Source organism: Alexandromys fortis, unplaced genomic scaffold (genome assembly GCF_014885135.2).
Source record: "Alexandromys fortis isolate MF-2015 unplaced genomic scaffold, M_Fortis_MF-2015_v1.1 scaffold_25, whole genome shotgun sequence".
NCBI lineage: Eukaryota > Metazoa > Chordata > Mammalia > Rodentia > Cricetidae > Alexandromys > Alexandromys fortis.
Genome location: NW_026067904.1, coordinates 12,860,307 through 12,870,956, shown reverse-complemented (window position 1 = coordinate 12,870,956; position 10,650 = coordinate 12,860,307).

Here is a 10,650-nt window from a genome sequence, read left to right as displayed (position 1 = left end):
TTTGAGTCAGAGTCTCCAAAAATATTTGCAAATTTATGGTCCTACTTCCTGAAATTTAAAATCATTGAAAGCAGGGGACTGGCCATATGGTACTTCCCACCTACCCCATTTATTGATTGATGCTCTATTCAATATAGCAAGGAAATGGAACCAATGTAAGTATTCATCAACAGATGGATGGACAATGACATTCTGGTACATATGTGAAACAGAATACTATTCAGCTCTAAATAAAAGAACATGAATGCAGAAAATTTGCAGGAAAATAGATTGACTTTCTCAGAAAGGAAAACACATGTGCTCTCCCTCATATGCAGGTGTACATATGTAAATACATATTCTCATGGGTGTGATGGTTAGAAAGGAAAACAAGAAATGGAAATGGAAAAAGAAGACAAAGTCTTTATTAATGAGTTTACATATGTTTTGTAATTGGTGTAAGTCCTTTGAAAATAAGTCCCTAAAGGGGGAGTGTCTACTCATGAGTCCATGAACCTTCCTGGGAAATGTGATTTTTTTAAAATAAATTGTTCAAAATGAATATTTTTGTTGGTTGTAGTTCTTTCTCAACACTTTTAAAAGAAGTACATTTCTTTCTTTAAGAATGAGTGTAGATGTCCAAATAATAGTATGATGGTTATTAGAAGTATGTTTAGGTGGTGGCGCACGCCTTTAATCCCAGCACTTGGGAGGCAGAGGCAGGTGGGTCTCTGTGAGTTCGAGACCAGCCTGGTCTACAAGAGCTAGTTCCAGGACAGGCTCCAAAATCACAGAGAAACCCTGTCTCGAAAAACAAACAAACAAACAAAAAAAAAGAAGTATGTTCTGAGTATTTCTGAAAATGCTGATTTATTTTTCCCTGAATCTCAGAGTAACACCAAAGGAACTTGAAAACACTGAGAAATGTGTTTGTTTGTTTCATTGTATGCTGTAACTCTAAAATACATCTTTGAGGATAAGGTACTTTTTCTAAAAATAAATAAGAACCAAATATGAGAAGAAAAATTAGCACACTGATCAAAAAGCAATTAGGATGATATCTTTTTATGAGTTAGCATTTATTTGATTTTCCAACTTCCACCACAAGTACCTTTTAAAATAGTCATTTTGCTGCTGGGTAATGAGATTCAATTGATAGTCATATGGGTAAATCTTTAGTCCAATAAAACTGCTATAAAATAGGCTAATATAAGTATCCTTTAGATTGGTCTCCTAATGCAATTATAAAATCATGTAGTAATTCTGAGCCTCCTTCACCTGCAGCCCCAGAGAATCAACAAGGGGAAGATGTTAAGGAGAGAAGAAATGTACAAAACTTCTCTGGAGTGAGAAAAGGGGTGTCTTTAAAATTACAAGTGTGTGAAGGCATTGGTTGCAGATAATAGGCAGGCCAGGAAACACCCAAGTCAGCACAGGAGATAGCATTTCATTTTCCTCCACCATTGACTTGATACAAAGAAGATGACAGTGTCTCTAAGAAATCAGGAAAATGGCAACACTTTAAGTCACCAAATTATCTGAAATACCAAAAATGGAGATTGGTAGAGCTTTAAACTCATAACACATTTCCTGGCTTTTAAAGATCCATGAGGTGAAAAGCATGCAAACTAAAACAAAAATCCAAAACTACCCTGCACACAATCCTAGGAAATTAGCAACATTTCGACAGAGAGACTCTAGTGCACACACCAAGAACACTGGACCCATGACTCACTGCTTGTTTTATGGGGATTTGCACTATCTGGGAAGGTGATTCTATAGGCAGAGCATCCCACATCAGTGGAAATAAGACCCTAGCAACTAATAGTGAGCCACCACAAAAGATTGGAGAGAAGAGATGAAACATGATCAACACCAAAGCTTAAGTTTTTATAGGTATAGTTTAAGAAAGAATTTGAAGGAAACTATTAAACAAATTGAAAAAATAAGACCACAAGATAGACTGTTTTCTTCAACTACAGCAAGTACTGAATACCGACTATTAATAGACTGACAGAAGAGAAAACAGCATCTAACTGGAGAGACAGCTCAGTAGGTAAAAGTGCAAACAGTTCTTGTTGAAGTTAAATCCCCAGAACCCACATTGGATGATACATAATCACCTGTTACTCCAGCTTCAAAATGCCTCTGGAACAAATATGCACATGTCCCTGTAGTAATAGGAGCGGCGGCCGGCTGCGGCCTGCCACCCAGCTAGCTTTACCCAAAATAATTACATGGAAACTGTATGCTTTTAAACACTGCCTGGCCCATTAGCTCTAGCCTCTTACTGGCTAATTCTCACATCTTAATTAGCCCATTTCTAGTAATCTTTGTAGCACCACGAGGTGTGGCTTACCAGGAAAGATCTTAACCTGTGTCTGTGTCTGGTGGGAGAATCATGGCTACTGACCTGACTGACTCGGCTTCTTTCTCCCAGCATTCTGTTCTGTCTACTCTGCCTATCTAAGCTGCTGTCCTATCAAAAGGGCCAAGGCAGTTTCTTTATTAACCAATAGACATATGACCCTCCTCCATCATGTCCCCTTATAGACACACACACCAACTGACAGACACACATACACATGCACATACATGTAATTAAAAAAATTAAAAATAAATCCTAAAATAGTATAGTATATCATATACTCAATTAAAGCTAGAGAAAGAAGATCATGAAAGGATATGGTGAGAAAAACAATTGCTTATCATAGAATTAATTATGCCTTAATGACTTTAAATGTTGGTGTAGGAGGGTCTTCTTTCTATGTGTTGCTTTCATTGGTTGAATAAAGAAAACTGCTTTGGCCTTTTGATAGGGTAAAACTTAGATAGGCAGGAAGACAAAACAGAATGCTGGGAAGAAGGGACGTGTGGCAGACACCATGTTCTTCTGCCCAAGATGGATGCTGGTTAGACTCATGCTGGTAAGCCATGACCTCGTGGTGAACACAGATTAATAGAAATGGGTTAATCAAGATGTGAGAGTTAGCCAATAAGAGGTAGAACTAATGGGCCAGACAGTTACAGTTTCTGTGTAATTATTTCAGGGCTAAGCTAGCCAGGCAGTGGGACATGGCCCACTTCTCCCTACTACAGGGCACCCACGTGGATAACTGCATCCACAGAAAGTCTGAGAAAGCTTGGGAAAAAATAGAGTAAAGCATATTTTTTTTTGGTACCAGCAATTTCTTGGGTCTGCTCTGCTTGCTAGAGGCAAACAAGCGCTCTCATTTAAGAGAGGCTTCCTCACTCAGCTTTAGCTGCAAAATCTTGCAGCTCTCCTAAGAGGTCCTGCCACAAAATACTTACATAGTGTCGATGAAAAGCTGACCACATGCTTTTCAGTTTTCAGCCATAGCAGGAAAAAAATCTGCACCATTTTAAAACGCTGGCCATCCTGCCAGGACAAACTCTGACTCTTTCAAGCAGGTGGTCTGACTACAGAGTTTGAGAGTGGTTTCTGAGCACACTACTGCAGTTTTCTGGCTGGCAGGGACCTTGAACCACCACAGAGTTGTGGCAATAAAAATGGCTCCTGTGGTACCTCTGCCATGAGGCTGGAAAACTAAGGAATGGGCTGGATCCAGCAGTCAAAGGCATGGCTTTAATCCTACCCATATTGCTTAGTAAATTAAAGGCTCATGTGGTCAGAAAAAGAGAGAGAGAGATACAGTAAAGATAGATTCAAAGATGAAGAAAAACTCTAAATGGTTTACTATGTGTTAAAAATATATTCAGGCTAAAAGTTAAGGTCCTTAAAAAAAAAAAAGAGAGTAGTTGGGTGTGGTAGTACACACCTTTAATCCCGATGCCTGGGAGGGAGAGGCAGACAGATTTCTGTGAGTTCAAAGTGTGATAGCACACGCCTTTAATCCCACATCTTGGGTGGCAGAGGCAGAAAAACTTCTGTAAATTCAAGGTGTGGTGGCAGACACCTTTAATCCCAGCACTGGGGGAGGCAGAGACGACAGATCTCTGTGAGTTCAAGGATAGCCTGGTCTACAGAGGGAGTTCCAGGACAAAGATACACAGAGAACCTGTCTCAAAAAGCCAAAAGTTAAAAGTAAAAATAAAAGAAATAGAGGTTAAAATAAATCCACATAAAGATGGAAAATACACAAAGAATCTTGATACTATATGCTATTATGCTTTGAATTGCTTGAATGCTGAGGAAGGACCAACAGCTGCTAAAAGATATTTCTTTATAAATGTTGCTGAATTAATCCAAGATAGATATTTTGAAAATACCTTGACTTCAAAAGATATGCTACTTCAGAGAAGAGATTTTGCTTTTTTTCCACAGGAAATGAGAGGCTATGAATTCATTCTGAGTTAAGAAACCTCAGGTTTGCTCAAGGAAGACCACCTGAGAAATCTCCAGTAGGAACAAATGGCCCAGATGTCTGAGTTCTACATCCAGAACAGATTCAAGATGCTGCCTGAGATGATCAAGCCTCACAGGATACTCCAGTCAGGACTTGATCATAACTCTAAATTTTCTTTAGGTCCCCATAAGAGTATAAGTGCCCCCAACCAGCCGGAAGTAGCCCAAAAAATGGACTATGGATATTTTCTTTTGTTTTTTTTTTTTTTGTTTATTTGTTTATTCGTTTGTTTTTTAAAGAGGGGTAAGTGGTGTGGGAAAATTATCTATATTCTGTCAATCATGTTTTAAATAAACTCTGATTGACCAGGCAGGAAGTATAGGTGGTTCAACCAGACAGGAAGTAGAGGCAGGGTGATGAGAACAAGAGAATGCTGGGAAGGTGGAAGCCCATTCCTCCGCACTCCTGCCCAGACCACCAAAAAAACAGGATGTGACCTACCCTGCTGTGAAAGGAACTGAGCCATGTATGGATAAAAATAGTGGGTTGATATAAGTTATAAGAACGAATAAGTAGCCTGAGCTAATAGGTCAATCAGTTTTATAATTTATGGAGATCTCTGTATGATTTTCTCTGGAGCTAAAGAGCTAGGGGAACTGGGCAGGACAGAAACCCCCACAAGCTGGACCTCATGTTACAAAATGTGAGTGCTCTAAGTCTTAGCATCAAAAGACTAAGATTGTCAGAATGGGAGTGAAGGGTATAGACACTTACTGCATGGTGTTCCTATACGGTACTCTATAAAGGGTACTCTATAAAAACTTGTCTTAATACAATGAGAGAAACAGGTAAGAGGATAAGGATAGAGAGACAAACCAAACAAGACAAAATAAAACTTGAATCATTATCCTCACTAGAGAAGAATCACACTTCAGGACAAAGAAAATTATTATGTTTAAGGAATGGCATTGTATACTGACAAAAAAAAAAAAAAAAAAAAAAAAAAAGAATGGAAGAGCCAGAGAGCGAGGAAGTTTGCTGCAAGACTGTGCCTTCTAGATGTGACAGCAAAGCTTTACCCCTGAAATCTCAACAACATGGTTGCCTAAAAAAGACCTGCACAACGACAATGCCATTGTGGAAGGAGGAAATCAATCTCATGGAATGCCACCACTGGATGGATCAATATAGGCAACTAATGCCTATTGAGAGAAGAAGCATTAGATTAGAATAAGCCCCCTAACTGGCTACCCAATATCAAGAAGCTCCTAAAACGTATATATAAAAAAATAAGTGGATTCAGCAGTTTGAATTTATATCTTCATAAATGCACACATGTCCAATTATATATACATACCAATAATTAGAGGAAAAGAAGCCATGAACTTGAAAGGCAGTGGGGAGTGGACATGGAAGGATTAGAGGCTAGAGAAGAAAAGGGGAAAGGGATATAATTGTACATTGATTAAATTCTAAAAAGAAAAATATCCCTCAACTAATGAAAAGGGTTAATTTTCAGAAATATCTAAGAAGCATTACTGTATCTTCACATACGAACAGCTTACCAAAATTGATAGACCAAGACAAAGAGACAAAGCCACTGTCCGTGCTGAAAACATCTGCAGTGCCCTAACAGTGACCTCAGCAGCAAGACCATAAGTTAGCATGGAGATGAATTGCATCAGCACACTTGATCTAATTGACATTTAGAGAAAACTGAAATAATAGGAGAACATGGAATATTCACAAAGATCAAATTTGGAGTCATAGAGATTTCCTAACAATTTTATTAAAGTATAAATCATAGGTACTATGTTCTTACATTATAGTGAAATCTAGCTAGATATGAATTCCCCCTCCACACACACAAAAAAAAAAACTCTAGGAAAATTACATTTGAGATTAAATAAAAACTTTTATTTATAAGTGAGTCAAGGAGGTCTCAAGAGAAATTTAAAATGATTTTGAACTAATTTAAAATAAAAAAAAACATAAAAATTTATAAAAATCAATAATAATAGAAATATATATTATTGAGTGCATACAAAGGAAAAAGAAATTGTCTATACTAAGTAACCAAAGTTTCCAACTTTGAGTATTAGAAAAAGAAATTCACCTTAAGCTGTGACAGGCATTTTAAGCTAAAAGCAAGCTTACTAAGAGGAACATTTTAGCAGAAATCAGTGAAATTGAAAGCAAGAAATCAATAGAAAAAATCAATGAAACCAAAGTTGGTTCTTTTAAAATATCAAGAATAATTTTATAACTATATAAAACATCTCCAAGCAGTCCTTCCAAGACTAGAGGAAAGATACCTCAAATAAGAAAGTTCTGAAAGAAAATAAATGATTCCAAACAGGTCCTTTGAAAGCCAGGGTACAATAAAGATAATTAAATAGGAGATTATAGACTATATATGTAACACTAAAATTCATGCAAAATTAACACATACAATAATAGCAGGTAAAATGAGAGATGAAGACACATAGTCCAAGTATGCTAGGATCTGGTATCAGAGAAGTAATAAAATCCATAATTGTGTTGGATAGGCTGAATCACACATCTTTTCTCTCAAGATCTCTAAACACAAAAGGACTAGTTAAGGGATATTTACCTTCTCCAATGAAATAGAGAAAAAACGAGATAATAGTAAACACCTCTTAATTCAATACAGACAAGCAGGGGCTGAATAACGAACACAAAGAGATCTGCACCATATAATGCAAATTACTGTTGACCCATGTATGCCAATAATTAAACATAAACCAAAGACATGCTTCAATAGATGATGAACACCTCAGAGTTATTGTGTAAGTGACAAGGTGATTGAAGAACTGCATTATAATCTGTGACACAGGAGGCTTTAAAACAAGAGAATTAAAAGTGTTGTTACAGTCACAGCTGAAAATGATGACAGACACAAGCCCTCAGCCCGTGTGCACACAATTACACACAGGGAAACACGCCAGACACAAAAAGCATAGACCTGAATGATGACGAGACCAATCAACAGTGTCATCATGAGATTTCATCATATCTTCTGCATTTAGCTAAAACAACAGGGGCAATTACCCTTTTAAATTCAGGTTTTACTAAAAAGACACCATTTTGAAAATCTAACAAGCAAGACTTTTTAAAGGAATAATTGCGATCTGTCTATGATCTGAGCCTTAAAATTATAGATGTTAATTCTATCTCAGAGCAGGGCTCTGGAGTCTGACTGATATGTGAACTCTTCTATACACTGCCTGACAGGATAGCTGATATTTCCAGGAGGTATAGTTTTCAATGAATGAAAGAACAACATATTTTAAGGGAAAATATCTCAATTGCAGAGAAAAGAATCTACATGTTTCAGAACAGTCCTATAGAGAGAGGAAATAAGAAACGTGTACTGGTCTAACAGAACAAACAGAAGCATATTCCAAAATGAGCAAGACAGTCATGATATGAACTAGAATAAGAGCACACTTATTCTAAAAGGACAAACATGAACTGATCCTTGAGTAGAAGATAGTTGATCTAAGAAGCATGAAGCTGTAGATTGTTGAACTGCAATATAAAACTGAGGGAGTATCAGTAAGACTAGTTACTTAACTTGCTAATTACCCAAGTAGAGTGAGGCAATAAAAAAACAGCATTAGCCTCAGCATATGACCACAGCAGAATTCAAGGAAAATGCATAGGAATCCAGTGCAAAGACAACTTTAAAAATCATTAACAATAATTTCTTAAAATTAAACCAATGAAAAACTAGGAGTAGAGGGCTGGCAAATCTGCTTCGCAGGTAAAAGTACTTGCTGTTGCAGCCTGATAATGTGAGGTTAATCTCCAGAACCCCCAGGAAGGTGGAAGGAAAGAATGCAAAGTTGTCTTCTGACCTTAATTAACAGTTATTCAAAAGCATGTGCATGCATATGTACACACACTTGCACACACACTTGCACATGTGTGCACACACACAAACACACACAAATGGGGTGGCTAGGGAGATGGTTTATTCCACAAAATACTTGCCTTTCAAGCATGAATATTTGAATTCAATCACCAGCACCTACATAATGATGCCTAGTACAGTGGTGCACTTTGTCCCAGTGCTGGGGAGGCACAGTGTTGGGTGCTCTCTGGTAGCTTAATCGATGAACTCCAGCCCAGTGAAAGATGCTGGCTTAAAACAGATGAATAGCATTCCCAAGGATGACACCTGAGGGTGAGGGTCCCTTGATCTGCAAGTGTATATGAATACAATACACACATGTGTGCATACATGCACACACACACACACACACTACATTTTAAAAAAATAAGAGTAAGGAGTTTGTCTTTTTACCCCTTTTATCTTCCCTCCTATTCTTATTATACAGATATTTCAAATTCATGTACACAGATATTCTAGTGTAATTAATACCACAGTAAGTAGATTATCAATGATACAGTTGCAAATGACTTCTTGAAAAAAAACACCAGAGACATTGAATACTCAATGCTAGGGCGTCCCTACTGGAATGTTAATGCGTTACAATATCCCATTATTTCTAAATAATTGAATTTTAAAATTTAAACATTGATAGAATTCTAATATTTTGGCTAATTCCACCAACTAACTGCTCTTTGGTAGCATTTGTACCACTCTGTTTCAAATAGAAATAAAGGCAGTTCGGTACATAGAACACATACCATACCATATCACTCTCCTTCCTGTAGCTGTAAGTTTAGCTGCCAGCAGACGTTCCCTAGGGAGTTTTAAAAATGTCAATCAGGTTCACAGCTGGAGAAAGAGTATTTTCTCAGAGAAAAATTTTAGCTACAAGAAACATAGGCTTTGGCATTTTGAACTCACATAAGGAGTTAAATTTAAGAAATTGTAAGAAACAGCTTTTTACTCATAACTGAACTGGATAAGAAAAAATAGAACAGATAAAGTGACAGCTTTACTGATTTCCTCACATCCCAGTTAGTCTCTGCAGCCTTCATAATGGCCACTTGGCAGGCTGCCGCCTGGGTGGCCTGCTATCCAGTCCTGGAGAAAGAGAAGAATCTATATTTCGTACTAAAACAAAGTCTCTTGCTCAGCATCCTTGTCTTAAGTTGCAAGATCTTAGTCTTTGGTCTGAACAGAAGCCTTTGTAGACAGTTTGCACATTGTGTTTTATTTCTCCTTCACTTAAAAGTGAATGGCTTTCATTACTGTAGCTCTGTAATAGAGTTTGAAGTCAGGGATGGTAATGCCTCCAGAAGTTCCTTTATTGTATAAGATTGTTTTGGCTATCTGTAGTGTTAGGAGCAGCGAGGCTGCGACCCCAGCACCAGGCCGCCCTCATGGCTAGCTTATGCCCCGAAATAATTACACAGAAACTGTATTCTTTTAAACACTGCCTGGCCCATTAGTTTCAGCCTCTTAACCCATTTCTAATAATCTATGTAGCACCACGAGGTGCGCTTAGCAGGAAAGATCTTAACCTGTGTCTGTCTGGAGTGGGAGAACCATGGCGACTCCTCAACTAAGCTTCTTTCTCCCAGAATTCTGTTCTGTTTATTCCACCCACCTAAGGGTTGGCCTATCAAGGGGCCTAGGCAGTATCTTTATTAATAAGAAATCACTCCCACATCAGCTATCCTGGGCTTTTTGTTTTTCCTTATAAAGTTGATTATTGTCCTCTCAAGATCTGTGAAGAATTTTGATGGGATCTTGATGAGGATTGCATTGAATATAAAAATTGAATTTGGTAGGATTGCCATTTTTACTATGTTGATCCTTCCAATCCAAGAGCAACGGAGATCCTTCCATTTTCTGGTATCCTCTTCAATTTCTTTCTTCAATGCCTTAAAGTTCTTGTCAAATAGATCTTTCACTTCTTTGGTTAGAGTTACCCCAAGATATTTTGTATGCTGTTTGTGGCTATTGTGAAAGGTGATGCTTCTCGGCATAAAAACAGAGAAGTTGACCAATGGAATCGTATAGAAGACCCGGATTTTAACCCACAAACCAATGAACACCTCATTTTCAATAAAGGAGCTAAAAGTATACAATGGAAGAAAGAAAGCATCTTCAATAAATGGTGCTGGCACAACTGGATGTCAACCTGTAGAAGAATGAAAATAGACCCATATCTATCACCATGCACAAAACTCAAGTCCAAATGGATCAAAGACCTCAATATCAATCTGAACACACTGAACCGGATAGAAGAGAAAGTGGGAAGTACCCTACAACAGATGGGCACAGGCGATCGCTTCCTAGGTATAACCCCAGCAGCACAGACATTAAGGGCAACATTGAACAAATGGGACCTACTGAAACTGAGAAGCTTCTGCAAAGCAAAGGACACTGTCACTAAGACAA